Here is an 18,254-nt window from a genome sequence, read left to right as displayed (position 1 = left end):
TTTAGCGGCGCTTAGCCTAAAAAACGCCACTATAGACCATGGTCTTTAGCGGCGTTTTCTTTGCAACGCCGCTATAGACCATGGTCTTTAGCGGCGCTTAGCCTAAAAAACACCACTATAGACCATGGTCTTTAGCGGCGCTTAGCCGAAAAATGCCACTATAGATCATGGTCTTTAGCGGCGCTTAGCCACAAAACGCCACTATAGACCATGGTCTTTAGCGACGCTTAGCCAAAAAACGCCACTATAGACCATGGTTTTCAGCGGGGCTTAGACAAAAAACGCCACTATAGACCATGGTCTTTAGCGGCGCTTAGCCAAAAAACGCCACTATACACCATGGTCTTTAGCGGCGCTTAGCCATAAAATGCCACTATACACCATGGTCTTTAGCGGCGCTTAGACAAAAAACGCCACTATAGACCATGGTCTTTAGCGGTGCTTAGCCGAAAAACGCCACTATAGACCATGGTCTTTAGCGGCGCTTAGCCAAAAAATGTCACTATAGACGATGGTCTTTAGCGGCGCTTATCCAAAAAAACGCCGCTAATTTTTGCAGATTTGAAAAAAAAAATTTCAGCCCCCCTCCTATAAAAACAAATCAGAAGAAACCAAATCCAACCAACCAAATCTAACCAAATCTATATAATATTTAAAATAAATGTCAATAAATAAAATAAAATTCGTATTATTCTGACAGAAATTGTAAAAGTTAAAATAATAATACCAAAGTCAAAATTGAAGTATATTTAAACGATAGTCTAAGATGACGGCGGTTGCGACTGCTGAAACATCTTCATCATATTCTGAAGCTGCTGCTGGAGTTCATCGAACTTTTTATGCTGTTCTGATTCCCTCACTGCAGCCTCTACTTCCCTCGCTGCAGCCGCTGCTTCTCTCGCTGCCGCATCTTCTTTAAGCTGCTGCTGCAGTTGCTCATACTTTCGTTGAACCTCAGCTTCTCTCGCTGCTACCTCTGCTTCTCTCGCTGCCGCATCTGCTTTAAGTTGTAGCTGGAGTTCTTCATATCTTTTTTGAACCTCAGCTTCTCTCGATGTTGCCTCCGCTTTAAGTTGTGTAATTTGCTCACTCGTTGCCGCTTGCATCTGAGCTATCTGGTCTCTTAACCTCTGAACTTCAGCTTGAGCCTGACTCCCCGAATGCATGTATTGTTGCGAGCTGGATCCAAAATATTGGGATGGGTTAACAAAAGATCCTTGAAATCGAACCCGACCATACCTTTCAGGACCCAAAACTTCAGTGATAATCCGGTTATCAATGTCGTCAATATGAACAGAACTATCACTGGAAGCAATCGCTTCGTACTCCGCCTTTTTATCCTTCAGTTTTTCCTAAAAAATAAATCACATAGTTAAGAACGCAACATATATTAACAAAACAAATGCAACATAACTTAACAATATTTGCATTACAAGAAATGTAATAAAAAACATTAGAAAATAAACAGCATAAATAATTAAAACAAGTCAAATTGTATTAAGCAAACGTACCATAATTTCTGCAGCTTCAGGAGTCATAGGGTTTCCATCTTTCTTCCTATGTGTAATGTCAAAAAGTTGAAGGCGTCCAACTTTTTGACCCGACAACACTTCCTACAATACAATAGTAAAAATATTATTTGATAGAAAGTAATAAATATCTGCCAGTATTAAAAAATTCAAAATACCTCGGTCTGAGCTACACACGCAAAACTTCTCGACCCAGCTGTGTGCGTGAATTTTTGTTTCTGCCTACTACTTGTTCCAACTCGTTCACGATCCTACGTTATGAAATTATTAGTACGTTAATTAGTAAATACTATAAACCAAAATAATTACAAGATTTTTGTAGTAACACATACCTCTCCTTTCTTCGAAGTCTAAAATCTAACGACTTCTTCCCACTGGTACCTCAGCATTCCCGGCGTGACATTTTGTAATCTCTCGTCGAGTGTTGTTTTTGTCTTAAAATAGTCTTTCTTTAAAGTGCTCTTATGGTCTCTCCATCTTTTTCCCAATGCCTTCTTTACATAAGCATCGGAGACCTCTAGAGCAAATCTCCCCTACAAAAAACACAACTTCAGAAAGTAAATGTAAACGAAACTTAAACTCAAGTATTATAAATGATATACACATTTTGTTACCTTAATGTTATCGAGAGCTTGGTTCTTGTTACTCTCGGGCACTTTATGCCATGACTCGAAGTTAATTGGCAACATATTTGCATTCTGTGCTAGAATGCCTATGTATCCTGCTACAATGATCATTGTACTTAGGGATGAAACCAAAAAAAAAAAATTGGGGAGACAGAATTAAATTGTATATTTTTACAATAATAAAAATACAATTTTACTATTTTAATAGTCATCTTTATAATTTTTAAAGAAATAAATCAATTTTTTATCATTTTATGGGAAAGTAAAATTTTAAATTTTATAAATTATAAAGGTATATAAATGGAAAATTTTCTATTTTAGGGGGGCTAGATACTGGTTGTACTTCATTCCTTCTTGAGTTAAAGAATTTATTGAGAGCATTTACTCAAACACCTTGTATGCATTATTTTCTTGTGTCTTTTCAATTCTCTCATTGCTCTTTCGTTTCAAGTTACTTCCACTATATTTTTTGCTAACATAAAGAATTTTTAGGAGAATTCTCACTTTTCGAGTGTTAGGTTGATTTAGGTAAATTTAACGAAAAGAAATCACCTAAAACCACACAATTTATCAAATTTAAGTTCTAATCCCGTAATAATAAAGTTAGACGTATGTTTGATGAAAATAAAAACAATGAGATTCACTCCTTACAATAAAATTTCTATGTTGCACCTAATTTAACATATTTGGACAAATGGTGGATGTTGTGTAAGAAGTTTACCATTCACAATATGATACTTATAATTAAGATGGGTTTGTCTTAATGTAACCTGAATAAGAAGGTAACATTTTTTAAATAAAAATAATTAGAATCTATTTTATTAGTTCTTAATTTTCAATATTTTACTAGTTTGAAACGATTTTAATTATTATCGCTGATTAAATTTTTAAATTTAAATTCAACCGATGGATATAATACAATTCTAACAACATTGATGTATAATTTTTGTGTTATAAATTCTTAAGTTTGTGAATTGTTTATTTTACACAATAATTTTATAATAAACTATATGCTAATGAGATAATTTATTTTACTAAATTATCATTAATGCTCCCTGATTAGGAATGTGCATACCAATTTGAATATCTCATTAGCATATTCAAACACATTTTGAATACCTCATCATAAATTTCATTATCTTAGAATCTAAACACATTTTATATAAAAATGTTATTTTAAATTTAAGTGATGTTTTGATTTAAATTTTAAACTTAAGTTTAAATCTTATTATAGTATTTTTTTATTTAAAAATATGAAAAGATAAAAACACCCTCGTATTAATATTTTTTTTACTTTATATTAAAATTATTTAGTAAATTCTCAACTGAGTTAGTACCTAGTTGACTCTTGACTCCAACTCAAATAAGGCTTAATATAAGTATAGATAGATGAGTAAATTTTGAATATTTATTGTTAATGTAATTGTAAAAATTTTCCTTTACGGTGTAATGGATTTTAAAGGGTTGATTCTAAAATTTGACTCCAAATTTGCCATCGAGCTTTGCTCTAACAACACACTTAGACCATGGGATCTCTCCAACATTTTCGGTGAAATTAATTTTTTTTGCTACAAGTAACCAACGAGGAAAGGGTGGAGGAGAAGAGTCTCGATTCACCTATGATAGGATGAGAGTTCAAGATGATGAGTTAAGGAGGGAGAGAGATAGGGTGCATGGGGGTCATTTGTGAGCAATCCTAAGCGAAAGATCACAACAAATGGTTCTTAGCGAAGAGTCGTATGCAAACTGCTTCCAAAAGAGAGTTGTTTACAGATTGCTTCATGTCTTGCAACGTATCGAGATGGAAATATAACAATAACATTAAATTTTTTCACATGGCCTCAGAGAGGCTAATACAATCCCAGACACACTAGTTAAATCTGGCACCCTTAGGAGTCATTTATTTAATGTATTTTGGGATAAATTTGTGGTGCTCTTGTATGTGTTTTTTTTATAGTAGTGGTATGCTAGTGCAGCATTTGAACATGCCTTGCACGGATGCTTTTTATGAAACTGTAAGCCGACTAATAAAAACGAAGTTATAAATAAACCGTACATCTATCTACCCACCGTCTTCCCTATACCATTTATCCCCGCCTTACTTTGGAAAACATTTAGGAGGGTTTCAGATTTTAAATTTTAGATTTATATTTCAAAATCCATAATCATTTTTTAAATTTATGGATCTACTCTATTTAGTTGGATTTTTAATAAATCTAGAAATTCAATATATTTATGCTAATATACTCATTTCATTCATTAATTTAAATATCAAATGAAATTAAAATATACATGTTCTAAAACATATCATCATTAGGCTCATCATTTATAAATATTATTTGTGAGTTCAAATTTCATCTTCAAAAAAATTTGGTTTAAATCTAAATATATTTCTGTTATAGTTAGTTATATTTATTCTATTTTTAATTCATCAAATATGTATTACTTTTATTGCACTTGTAAACTGTTATTATTATTTCTTTTATTTGTTTGGAATATTAAAAGTTGAAAGCCTTTTTTTTTAACACTCCATATTCGTATAACTTTTTTTTTAATATTAGAACTATTTTATACAGGGGCGAAATTAGAATAATTGTTTAGGGCAGATGAAATTTTAATTTTTTATAGTTTATAGTTAAATTAATATTTAATTGGTTGAAGTTTAAGCGTTAATAACTTATTTTATATAGATATAAAAACATTCATATATTTGTATAGTGTTCATAATATTTTTATGCCATTTCATGTATGAATTGATTTTCCATATTTTTTTTATTGACTCTAAGTTGTCTTTGTATTTTGTATAATTTTTTATAATTATTTAAATTTAACACTAAATTTATTTTTTTTACAAAACGTTAAATTTTTATACCTATATGATATTAATATAAAAAATAATTTAATTTTCAAAAAGCTTTGAGCCGACATATTCAAATTAGTCAACAACCTAACAAAACAAGTGGTTGAGGTTGTTTGTTGGGGCCGATATAGGTCCGACTCATGTCGTTCACTTCGAAAATAATGGAAAAGACCGCCTGTGGGGCCAACAAGGTAGATATAACATGAATTGAATGACATGTGGCTGGTTGTAATACCCCATTGCATTCATTGCTTCATTCACCCCGTATTGAATGTGATATATTTTTTCTTTTAGGGAGATTTAACTTACAAATTCATACTTATTTTTTTTCATAAGCGGCGAGTAAACTTTTTTTCAGTTGGTATTTCGGTTTAATCAAATTATTAAGCTAAAAAAATTAACCCATCAATTAGTATCTAAGCTACATATTTTTTTCAAATTGATACCTAAATATTTTTTATCATAAATGATACTTAAAATATTTTTTTTATTATCCATTTAACACCAAAATGTTACACTCATTAAAAAAATCTAATCAATAATAGATTGACATGTAAAATTTTAAAAAAATTAATTATTCTCTTCTCTCTTTTTTTCAATAATTTCCCTCATTTTAACTTTTTTCTTTCTTTTTTCTTCCTTTATAATGTCTAACAATGACAACAAATGCAATGCTCAAAATTCACCCTCCTAAGGTTGAGACTATGGAGATTAATTTTCTTTTCAAAATATCACCTGTTTGTTAGACCTGTCGCCATCGTAAAAGTTCTTTCATTGATCAAAACCAATTTTTTTCAGAATCAGACCAATCGGTCATACTTTGTAGGGGTGAGCGTCTAATCGAATCAAATGAAAAAACTTCGAGTTAATCGAGTTGACGAGTCTTATTTTATCATCCTAAAATGATTTCAAATTTTATCGAATCGAATCGAATATATTTGTTTCCAGTTAATTGAAAAAATTACTTTGGATCCTTGTAGCCACTGTCACCCATCATTATCAAATTTGTCCACCGTAATCAAATGTGTTATTAACTTTCATCCCTTCATAATTTATTTAATCTTTTATATACATGTTAGCTTTTTTACTTGCTTAGTTGCTTCAATTATCTTCTAATTCTTGTCACCATATATTTTGAAATTAAAAAATATATTAAATGTAAAAAAGTAATTTTTTTAATAAAATTTATTTTAAAGATAAAATGTGAAATTGATACCAATAGAAATTTTTAACACAAATAATGTATGACATCATCAATGATACAGTTTTAACAGAAATTGATAAAGATTCAAAATGATTAAACAATTTAATAATATAAATAATAGAAAATGTGAAATTTAATTTATAATATAAATAGTGGCCATAAATAAAATTATTACTATTTAGGTTTAAGGATTTTTTTGGGAGGATTTTGATTTTTGATTTGGGGGTAAAAGTGGGAAGTAAAAGTTTTGGGGGAAAAGTAGAAGGGTTTGGGAGGGTGAGCGAGAAAGAGAAAGGGTGGGGGAGTAAAAGTTTTGAGGGGAAAGTTTGGGGGTTTTGGGTTGTAACACCCCAAACCTGACCTAGATGTTAGGACCAAGCTTGGAAAGCTACAACAAATCATTTAAGAAATTCTCACTTTTAACTAATTAAAGTTTAATTGTCAGAAAATGTTTAAATAGTTGAACTAGTGTAGAAATATAAATTTGCAATCTGTAATTCAAGATAAAACAACTATAGCATAAGTTTAATTTAAACAGAAAATTACTAAATAAGGATGACCGAGCTCTCGCCATGCCGACCCGCCTAAGTCGATGAGTTACCTGAAATTCAGTCAACAGAAAAAATGAGTCAATAAACATAATGTAATGGCCTGAATTTTCGGTGGTGTCGGAATGGTAATTCTAGATCACTAAATCTGACAAATGAGTAGAAAATATTATTAATTTAGTGAGTATAAGTTAAATGCGAAGTTAGGAAAATTTTTAAAATAGTGAATAGTGTACTAAGAATAAATATTAAAATAATTAGAATAAAAAATAAGGTATCGAAACCTCAAACTCATCAATCGAGCCATAAATATTTTTAGAAACATTTATAGAGTGTCATTGAATTGATATTAAAGTTTCGTTAGAAAATTCTAACGTTTGGGTGGTTAATTAATTAAAAAGGACTAAACTGAAAATAATGTAAAATTTGTTAAAAGTGATTAAACAGCTTAAGTGGCAAATAAGGAGGGACTTAAGGCATAAATATGCTAATATGGAATAGTTGAGACGGCATAAGAGAAGAAAAATCTGAAAAAGTGATGTAATAAGGGCAAAATTGGAAAGTTTGTAAAAGTTAACAAATAAAAATCTTAACTAAAAGAGTTTCTAGGCAATTCATCATATTTCTCAGCAAAAAACGCCATTGAAGAGTCCATCCAAGCTGGTTTTTCATATATTTGAATCATATTGAGAACCCGAAACAAGTCGAGGAAAAGAAAAAGTAGCTGATTAGTCCCTGAACTTTTACAAATTCAATAAATCGACCCAGGTAAGTTCATATGGCTGAAATTTAATGATTAAATGTTAATTTCATGAATTATATAATGTATGATGAAATATATATATTTATTGATGAAATGAGAATAAAATAAAAATGTGAAAACTGAATAAATGATCAAATTGAGCGGAACACCGGATTTGAGTACTTCTGATCAAGTGACAAAGTGATAAGTGATAGCTTAGCTACACTTATCTGATCAAGTGACAAAGTGATAAGTGGTAGCTTTAGCTACACTTATCTGATCAGGAACAAGTGATAAGTGGTGACAAAGTGATAAGTGGTAGTTTTAGCTACACTTATCTGATCAGGAACAAGTGATAAGTGGTGATAAAGTGATAAGTGGTAGCTTTAGCTACACTTATCTGATCAAGTGACAAAGTGATAAGTGGTAGCCTAGCTACACTTATCTTATTAAGGACAAGTGATAAGTGATCATATGTAAGACCATAGTTATACTATGGCAAAGTGAAAGTGAAGTACTCAATTTTCCGTAACCGTTCCTTAATTTTGATCAAGGATGGTAAGTGACAAATGGGCCCAAAGGAATTATGGTAAAAGAATAAGTAGTAGTGAGTTTATAACAAGGAACTCACCAAAGATTGTGGTTGACAGGTAAACTTAGTAATGGTGTATAATGTATAAGTGTATAAATGTTTGGTAAGATTTATGTTTGGTGCCTATGAACTTACTAAGCTTTCTATAAGCTTAATTGTGTGTTTATTGATTCTTGTAGATTGACGTATTTATACATTCGGAGGATCGGATCTACACCAAGAATCACACTATCTAGATTTCCTCTGGTAGATTTTGTTAAACAACTTTTTGGATTTATATGGCATGTATAGGGAATTGAAGTAAAAAGTAATAGAATGAATGACTAAGTATGCAAAGTAAATTTGAATATGATGGTTGTGTTAGACATTGAACTATACATGTTTTTAGTTTGAAATGGTTGATTGGTTGAACTTCATTAGTATTTAAGTGAAGTAGGTGAAATACTGAAATTGGTTGTGATTTGAAATTTGCAGGGAAGGTTAGATAATTATAAAGGGGTTATATTGAATTTTTTTAAAAAATTTCAATGGAACAGTTTTTGGACAGCAGCATTGATGTAACTGTGAAAAATCACCAAAAATAGTGGAAATAGAATTATAAGTTAAGTGAGATATGAAATTAAATCTGAATGAGTATACTTTCACATGAAAGCAATAGAGTAAGCAAAAGAGTTATATACTTTTAGATATTTGAATTTTAGTGAGACAGGGTCAGAATGATTTTGAAGTCCCCTGTTCTGAATTTAGAAATTCAATAAAAATTGTAAAAAAGTAATTATGAGTTATAAATTATATTTTTAAATTCCTTAATGAGTATATTTTAAGTAAAAATAATTGGAAGCACCATGTCAAGTCTGTATAAGGAGATAATTGAATTTTAGTGACGAGAGGTCAGGGTAGTCTATTAGTGAAACAAGGGAGACTTAAACTAATAAACTATACTAATTTGATAAACCAAAAATTCTTAAAAATTTATGGTGAATATTTATATGAGTCTAGTTTTAGGGAAAATTTACGGATCTAAATTTTGAGTTTCGTAGCCTGAGTTATAATTGATTTAGTGACTCCTGCGCAGGTGGACAGCTTTATTGTGAATGGTGAAATTAATTTTGAAAGTAAATTTTTATGCCCTGAACTTTTAAGTTAAGTCAAGTAACGCCTCATGCTCGACTCAAGCAACGGTCTTGGGTAAAGGGTGTTATATTTTATTGGTATCAGATCCCGGTTTAGCCGGTTCTCGGAATATGTGTGAAGTGTAAAGTGTTTAGAAATACATGCCATATAAATCTGTGATAGTGTGATGCGTATGATCCGATCTAATCTTTGTTATTTTTATAGATATTCTCCAGTTATAAAGATGTCAGATATACCTGAACGAACTAAGTAAGAAGAAGTTAATAGTAGAATACATAATTCTGAACAAAGAACAAGCAGTGATGTTCCGATCTCCCAAATGCGAGAGCAAGAATTAAAGAATATGATTTATGAGATTATGAATCAGTGGTATATTGAAATGAGGCAAGAAAGAAATCAGGCTGAACCACCTCCTCCCCCTACTGCTCCATCGATGGTACCCCCGGTTACTCCTCCACCTCCTACAACGACTGAATCTAGTAAGCGTTCTCTATTGGAAAAGCTTAAAAAACTTGGAGCTGAAGAATTTCAGGAAGGACTAATGAAGATCCCGTCAAAGCTGAATATTGGTTACAGAGTTTGATAAGAATTTTTAAAGAAATGGTTTGCTCACCAGATGATTATTTGAGATGTGCTGTGTCCCTATTGAAAGAAGAAGCTTATAGTTGGTGGGAGACGATTGAGGCTGTGGTTCCAGCAGAGAAAATTTATTGGGAATTTTTCCAAAATGAATTTAAGGAGAAATATGTGGGCAGACGGTATTTGGATAAAAATAAAAGGGAATTTCTCGACCTACGCCAGGGAAATAAATCAGTGGCTGAATACGAAAGAGAATTTGTTTACCTCAGCAAATATGCCCGAGACATTGTACCTACTAAAGAAGAAATGTGTATCAGGTTTGAAGAAGGGTTAAATGATGAAATTAGAATGATGATTGGGGGTAATGAAATACGAGAGTTCGTTGTTCTGTCAGACCGTGCTCAAAAGCTCGAAGAAGTATACAACAGAAAAATGCAGCGGGATCGAAAAAGTAAAGAGCCATTCAAAAGAGGTGCTTCTAAGTCATTTTTAGATTTGCCAGTGAAGAAATCTAGAGAAGAAATTAGTCGAACTACAATAATGTTGGGAAGATCGGGTAGAGATAGACCAAGACAATCTGATTTCAGGGTATTCGATAGACCTGGAGCAAGTGTGAGCGGTGTTCAGAATGCTCCCCGGCCTAAGTGTCAATATTGTGGAAGATATCATTTCGGAGAATGCAGGACCAAGATGGGGGCTTGTTAAAAATGTGGGGCTACTAATCATCTTATTCGAGATTGTCCCCGACTGTAAAAAGATGAAGTGGAACAGAAAGAGATACAGAGAACCATTCCCCAAAGAAGTAGACATTCGGGCCAGAGCAGTGCTACAGGGACTACCCGTTCGGGTACGAGGGAATCAGTTGGTCGATCAAAGAATAGAGCACCAGCACGTACCTACGCCATTCGAGCAAGGGAAGAGGCTACGGCTCCTGATGTAATTGTTGGTACTTTCTATCTTTATGATGTTATTGTTTATGCATTGATAGACCCTGGATCTACTCATTCATATATTTGCACTATGTTAGCATCTGAAAAGAAATTATCTGTTAAGTCCACTGAATTTGATATACAAGTCACAAACCCATTAGGTCAAAGTGTGATGGTTAATTTGATATGTCGTAATTGTCCATTAAAAGTGAAAGGCTATGAATTCCCCGCTGATTTGATGTTGTTACCTTTTCGAGAATTTGACATTATTCTTGGGACGGTCTGGTTAGTGAGACATGATGCGGTAGTGAATTGTCGTGATAAACAGATCAATTTGAAATGTCAAACGGGAGATATAATCTCAGTTGGGTCTGAAAATATGGGTGATACAGTCAGAATTATTTCAGCTCTCCCTGCTCAGAGGTTATTACGCAAAGGCAACGAAGCATTCTTGGCCTATATCATGGATACTCAGGGTTCTGGTTTGAAGCTCAAACAAGTGCCAGTAGTGAATGAATTCCCTAATGTGTTCCCTGAAGAGTTACCCGGTCTACCACCTGATAAAGAAGTTGAATTTGTAATTGATGTGATCGCCGGAACAACTCCTATCTCAATGACACCGTACAGAATGGCTCCAGCCGAGTTAAAAGAGTTGAAGGCACAGTTACAGGAGTTATTAGAGAAATGGTTCATCAGACCGAGTATGTCGCCCTGGGGTGCACCTGTCTTGTTTGTGAAAAAAAAGGACGGTTCTCTAAGACTATGTATAGATTACAGGCAGTTGAATAAGGTAACAGTAAAGAATAAATATCCTTTGCCTCATATTGATGATTTATTTGATCAGTTGAAAGGTGCTGCAATATTTTCCAAGATAGATCTTCAATCTGGGTATTATCAGTTGAAAGTTAAAGAGTGTGATGTGCCGAAAACTGCCTTCCAAACTCGATATGGTCATTATGAATTTTTGGTGATGCCATTTGGTTTAACCAATGCCCTTGCTGCTTTTATGGATTTGATGAATAGAATTTTTCAGTCATAATTGGATAGATTTGTGGTTGTTCATTGACGATATATTGATTTATTCAAAGACAGAGTCCGAACATGCACAACATCTAAGGATTGTATTACAGACTTTGTGAGAGAAACAATTGTATGCCAAATTCAGCAAATGAGAATTTTGGCTCCATGAAGTTGCATTTTTGGGTCATATTGTATCAGCTGATGGAATAAGAGTCGATCCAAGTAAGGTAGCGGCAATGGTAAATTGGAAAGTTCCGAAGAATGTTATTGAAGTGTGGAGTTTTCTACGATTGGCATGTTATTATTGTCGATTTATCAAAGATTTCTCAATGATTACCTTACAGTTGACTCGATTGCTACAAAAGAATGTTGAATTTATATGGTCAGATAAATGTCAGCGGAGTTTTGATCAGTTGAAAAAGATGTTGACAGAGGCTCCAATGTTGACTCAACCAGAATCGGGTGTACCATTTGTAGTATATAGTGATGCATCTGTAAATGGGTTGGGCTGTGTACTTATTCAGTCAGGCAAAGTGGTGGCATATGCTTCTCGGCAACTGAAACCGCACGACAAGAATTATCCTACACATGATTTTGAATTGGCAGCGATCGTGTTTGCTTTGAAGATAAGGAGACACTACTTATATGGTGAGAAATGTTACGTGTATACTGATCATAAAAGCTTAAAGTATTTAATGACTCAGAAAGAGTTAAATTTGAGATAGAGACGATGGTTAGAGTTGCAGAAAGATTATTATCTTGTCATTGACTATCACCCAGGGAAAGCAAATGCCGCAGCAGATGCACTTAGTCGGAAATCATCATTATTTGCACTACGGGCATTGAATGCTCATTTATCTATTAATGAGGATGGTTCTGTACTAGCAGAATTAAAGGCTAAACCCGTGTTGTTTCAATGGATTCAAGAGTTACAGGATGATGACCCAAAATTGATGATAAAATGACAGATGGTTCAAGATAAGTTAAGCTCAGAATACTCCATTGATGAAAATGGTATGTTATATTATCGTAATAGAATATGTATTCCGAATAATTTAAACTTGAAAAATGATATTTTATCAGAGGCTCACAGTAGTATGTGTTCTATTCACCGGGTTAGTACAAAAATGTATTGTGATTTGAAGAAAATGTATTGGTGGCCCGGAATTAAATGGGAAATCTGTGAGTATGTAGCAAGATGTTTGATCTGTCAACAGGTGAAAGCTAAGCATCAAGTGCCGACAGGGTTGTTACAGCCCATTATGATTCCAGAGTGGAAATAGGAACATGTTGCGATGGATTTTGTATCCGGATTACCAGTAACTTCGAAGAAGAAAGATTCGATATGGGTGATTGTTGATCGGTTAACTAAATCAGCACATTTTATTCCAGTCAGAGCAGATTATCAGCTTGAAAAGTTAGCGGAGTTATATGTGTCTGAGATAGTGAGGTTACATGGGGTACCGACATCTATTATTTCAGATCGAGATCCGAGATTTACCTCGAGATTTTAGAGTAAATTACAGGAAGCTTTAGGCACCAAATTAAATTTCAACACATCTTTTCATCCCCAGACAGATGGGCAGTCAGAGCGAGTGATTCAGATTTTAGAAGATATGTTAAGGTGTTGTATACTTGAGTTCGGCGGTAGCTGGGAAAGGTATTTACCTTTAGCCGAATTTGCTTATAATAATAGTTATCAAACTAGCATTAAAATGGCACCGTTTGAAGCTTTGTATGGAAGAAAGTGTAGAACTTCATTATATTGGTCTGAATTAAGTGAATTGAAACTGGTGGAAGTGGAATTGACTCAGGAAACTGAAGAAAAAGTTCGTATTATTCGAGATTGCTTAAAAGCTGCCTCCGATCAGCAAAAATCATATGCAGATTTGAAGAGAAGGGATAGAGAGTTTAATGTGGGTGATCGTGTATTTTTGAAACTGTCACCGTGGAAGAAAGTTTTGCGGTTCAGCAAAAAGGGAAAACTCAGCCCACGATTTATCGGGCCGTATGAAATCATTGAAAGAATCGGTCTGGTAACCTATAGATTAGCTTTGCCCCCGGAACTTGCAAAGATTCATAATGTGTTTCATGTGTCTATGTTGAGACGGTACAAATCAGATCCATCACATGTAATTCCTCATACGGAAATAGAGCTTCAACCTGACATGACTTATTCAGAGGAACCGGTGAAAATTTTAGCTTGGGATGTTAAAGAGTTGAGGAATAAACATGTACCACTAGTTAAGGTGTTATGGAATCGACATGGATCTGAGGAGGCAACCTGGGAAACAGAGGAATTGATGAGATTTCAGTATTCGAATTTATTTTCATGTACGAAATTTCGGGGACGAAATTTCCAAAATGGGGGGAGAGTTGTAATGGCCTGAATTTTCAGTGGTGTCGGAATGGTAATTCGAGATCATTAAATTTGACAAATGAGTAGAAAATATTATTAATTTAGTGAGTATAAGTTAAATGCGAAGTTAGGAAAATTTTTGAAATAGTGAATAGTGTACTAAGAATAAATATTAAAATAATTAGAGTCGAAAATGAGGTATCGAAACCTCAAACTCATCAATCGAGCCATAAATATTTTTAGAAACATTTATAGAGTGTCATTGAGTTGGTATTAAAGTTTCGTTAGAAAATTCTAACGTTTGGGTGGTTAATTAATTAAAAATGACTAAACTGAAAATAATGTAAAATTTGTTAAAAGTGATTAAACAGCTTAAGTGGTAAATAAGGAGGGACTTAAGGCATAAATATGCTAATATGGAATAGTTGAGACGGCATAAGAGAAGAAAAATCTGAAAAAGTGATGTAATAAGGGCAAAATTAGAAATTTTGTAAAAGTTAACAAATAAAAATCTTAACTAAAAGAGTTTCTAGGAAATTCATCATATTTCTCAGCAAAAAACGCCATTGAAGAGTCCCTCCAAGCTAGTTTTTCATATATTTGAATCATATCGAGAACCCGAAACAAGTCGAGGAAAAGAAAAAGTAGCTGATTAGTCCTTGAACTTTTACAAATTCAGAAAATCGACCTAGGCAAGTTCATATGGATGAAATTTAATGATTAAATGTTAATTTCATGAATTATATAATGTATGGTGAAATATATATATATTTATTGATGAAATGAGAATAAAATAAAAATGCGCAAACTGAATAAGTGATCAAATTGAGCGGAACACCGGATTTGAGTACTTCTGATCAAGTGACAAAGTGACAAGTGATAGCTTAGCTACACTTATCTGATCAGGAACAAGTGATAAGTGGTAGCCTAGCTACACTAACCTGATCAAGGACAAGTGATAAGTGATCATACGTAAGACCGTAGTTATACTATGGCAAAGTGAAAGTGAAGTACTCAATTTTCCGTAACCGTTCCTTAATTTTGATCAAGGATGGTAAGTGACAAATGGGCCCAAAGGAATTATGGTAAAAGAATAAGTATTAGTGAGTTTATACCAAGGAACTCACCAAAGAATGTGGTTGACAGGTAAACTTAGTAATGGTGTATAATGTATAAGTGTATAAATGTTTGGTAAGTTTTATGTTTGGTGCCTATGAACTTACTAAGCTTTCTATAAGCTTACTTGTGTGTTTATTAAGCCTACTTGTGCGTTTATTGATTCTTGTAGATTGACGTATTTATACATTCAGAGGATCGGATCTACACCAAGAATCACACTATCAAGATTTACTCCGGTAGATTTTGTTAAACAACTTTTTGGATTTATATGACATGTATAGGGAATTGAAGTAAAAAGTAAAAGAATGAATACCTAAATATGCAAAGTAAATTTGAATGTGATGGTTGTGTTAGACATTGAACTATGCATGTTTTTAGTTTGAAATGGTTGATTGGTTGAACTTCATTAGTATTTAAGTGAAGTGGTTGAAATACTGAAATTGGTTGTGATTTAAAATTTGCAGGGAAGGTTAGATAATTATAAAAGGGTTATATTGAAATTTTTTAAAAAAAATTTCAATGGAACAGTTTTTGGACAGCAGTATTGATGTAACTTTGAAAAATCACCAAAAATGTGGACTTAGAATTATAAGTTGAGTGAGAGATGAAATTAAAGCTGAATGAGCCTACTTTCACATTAAAGCAATAGAGTAAGCAAAAGAGTTATATACTTTTAGATATTTGAATTTTAGTGAGACAGAGTCAGAATGATTTTGAAGTCCCCTGTTTTGACTTTAGAAATTCATTAAAAATTGTACAAAATGAATTATGAGTTATAAATTATATGTTTAAATTCTTTAATGAGTCTATTTTAAGTAAAAATAATTGAAAGCACCAAGTCAAGTTTGTATAATGAGATAATTGAATTTTAGTGACGAGAGGTCAGGATAGTCTATTAGTGAAACAGGGGAGACTTCAATTAATAAACTGTACTAATTTGCCAAACCAAAAAGTCTGAAAATTTTGTAGTGAATAGATATATGAGTCTAGTTTTAGGTAAAATATACAGATCTAAATTTCGAGTTTCGCATCTTGAGTTATAATTAATTTAGAGATTGCTGCGTGGGTGGACAGCTTTATTGTGAATGGTGAAATTAATTTTGAAAGTAATTTTTTATGCCCTGAACTTTTAAGTTAAGTCAAGTAACGCCTCATGCTCGACTCTGGAAACGGTCTCGGGTAAAGGGTGTTACATTTTATTGGTATCAGATCCAGGTTTAGCCGGTTCTCGGAATATGTGTAAAGTGTAAAGTGTTTAGAAATACATGCCATATAAATCTGTGATAGTGTAATGCGTATGATGCGATCTAATCTTTGTTATTTTTATAGATATTCTCCGGTTATAGAGATGTCAGATATACCTGAACGTACTGAGCAAGAAGAAGTTAATAGTAGAATACATAATTCTGAACAAAGAACAAGCAGTGGTGTTCTGATCTCCCAAATACGGGAGCAAGAGTTAAAGAATATGATTTATGGGATTATGAATCAGTGGTAAACTGAAATGAGGCAAGAAAGAAATCAGGCTGAACCACCTCCTCTGCCTACTGCTCCATCGGTGGTACCCCCGGTTGCTTCTCCACCTCTTACAACGACTGAATCCAGTAAGAAGAAGTTAATAGTAGATATTCTCCGGTTATGGAGATGTCAGATATACCTAAACGTACTGAGAAAGAAGAAGTTAATAGTAGAATACATAATTCTAAACAAAGAACAAGCAGTGATGTTCCGATCTCCCAAATGCGAGAGCAAGAGTTAAAGAATATGATTTATGGGATTATGAATCAATGATATACTGAAATGAGGCAAGAAAAAAATCAGGCTGAACCACCTCCTCCCCCTACTGCTCCTCCTCCTTTTACAACGACTGAATCCAGAAAGCGTTCTCCATTGGAAAGGCTTAAAAAACTTGGAGCCGAAGAATTTCGGGGAAGGACTGATAAAGATCCCGTCAAAGCTGAATATTGGTTACAGAGTTTAATAAGAATTTTTAAAGAAATGGTTTGCTCACCAGATGATTATTTGAGATGTGTTGTGTCTCTATTGAAAGAAGAAGCTTATAGTTGGTGGGAGACGATTGAGGATGTGGTTCCGACAGAGAAAATTTATTGGGAATTTTTCCAAAATGAATTTAAGAAGAAATATGTGGGCAGACGGTATTTGGATAAAAATAAAAGGGAATTTCTCGACCTACGCCAGGGAGATAAATCAGTGGCTGAATACGAAAGAGAATTTGTCTACCTCAGCAAATATGCCCGAGACATTGTACTTATTAAAGAAGAAATGTGTATCAGGTTTCAAGAAGGGTTAAATGATGAAATTAGAATGATGATTGGGGGTAATGAAATACGAGAGTTCCCTGTTCTGTCAAACCGTGCTCAAAAGCTCGAAGAAGTATACAACAGAAAAATGTAGCGGGATCGAAAAAGTAAAGAGCCATTCAAAAGAGGTGCTTCTAAGTCATTTTTAGATTTACCAGTGAACAAATCTAGAGAAGAAATTAGTCGAACTACATCACTGTCGAGAAGATCGGGTAGAGATAGACCAAGACAATCTGATTTCAGGGTATTCGATAGACCTCCAGCAAGTGTGAGCAGTGTTCAGAATGCTCCCCGGCCTAAGTGTCAATATTGTGGAAGATATCATTTCAGAGAATGCAGGACCAAGATGGGGGCTTGTTAAAAATGTGGAGGTACTAATCATCTTATTCGAGATTGTCCCCGACTGTAAAAAGATGAAGTGGAACAGAAAGAAATACAGAGAACCATTCCCCAAAAAAGTAGACGTTCGGGCCAGAGCAGTGCTACAGGGACTACCCGTTCGGGTACGAGGGAATCAGTTGGTCGATCAGAGAATAGAGCACCAGCACGTACCTACACCATTCGAGCAAGGAAAGAGGCTACGGCTCCTGATGTAATTGCTGGTACTTTCTATCTTTATGATGTTATTGTTTATGCATTGATAGACCCTGGATCTACTCATTCATATATTTGCACTATGTTAGCATCTAAAA

This window comes from Gossypium hirsutum, chromosome D10 (assembly GCF_007990345.1).
Source record: "Gossypium hirsutum isolate 1008001.06 chromosome D10, Gossypium_hirsutum_v2.1, whole genome shotgun sequence".
NCBI classification, from domain to species: Eukaryota; Viridiplantae; Streptophyta; class Magnoliopsida; order Malvales; family Malvaceae; genus Gossypium; species Gossypium hirsutum.
The sequence above is the reverse complement of the archived record's forward strand: the minus strand, read 5'-3'. Positions refer to the sequence as shown.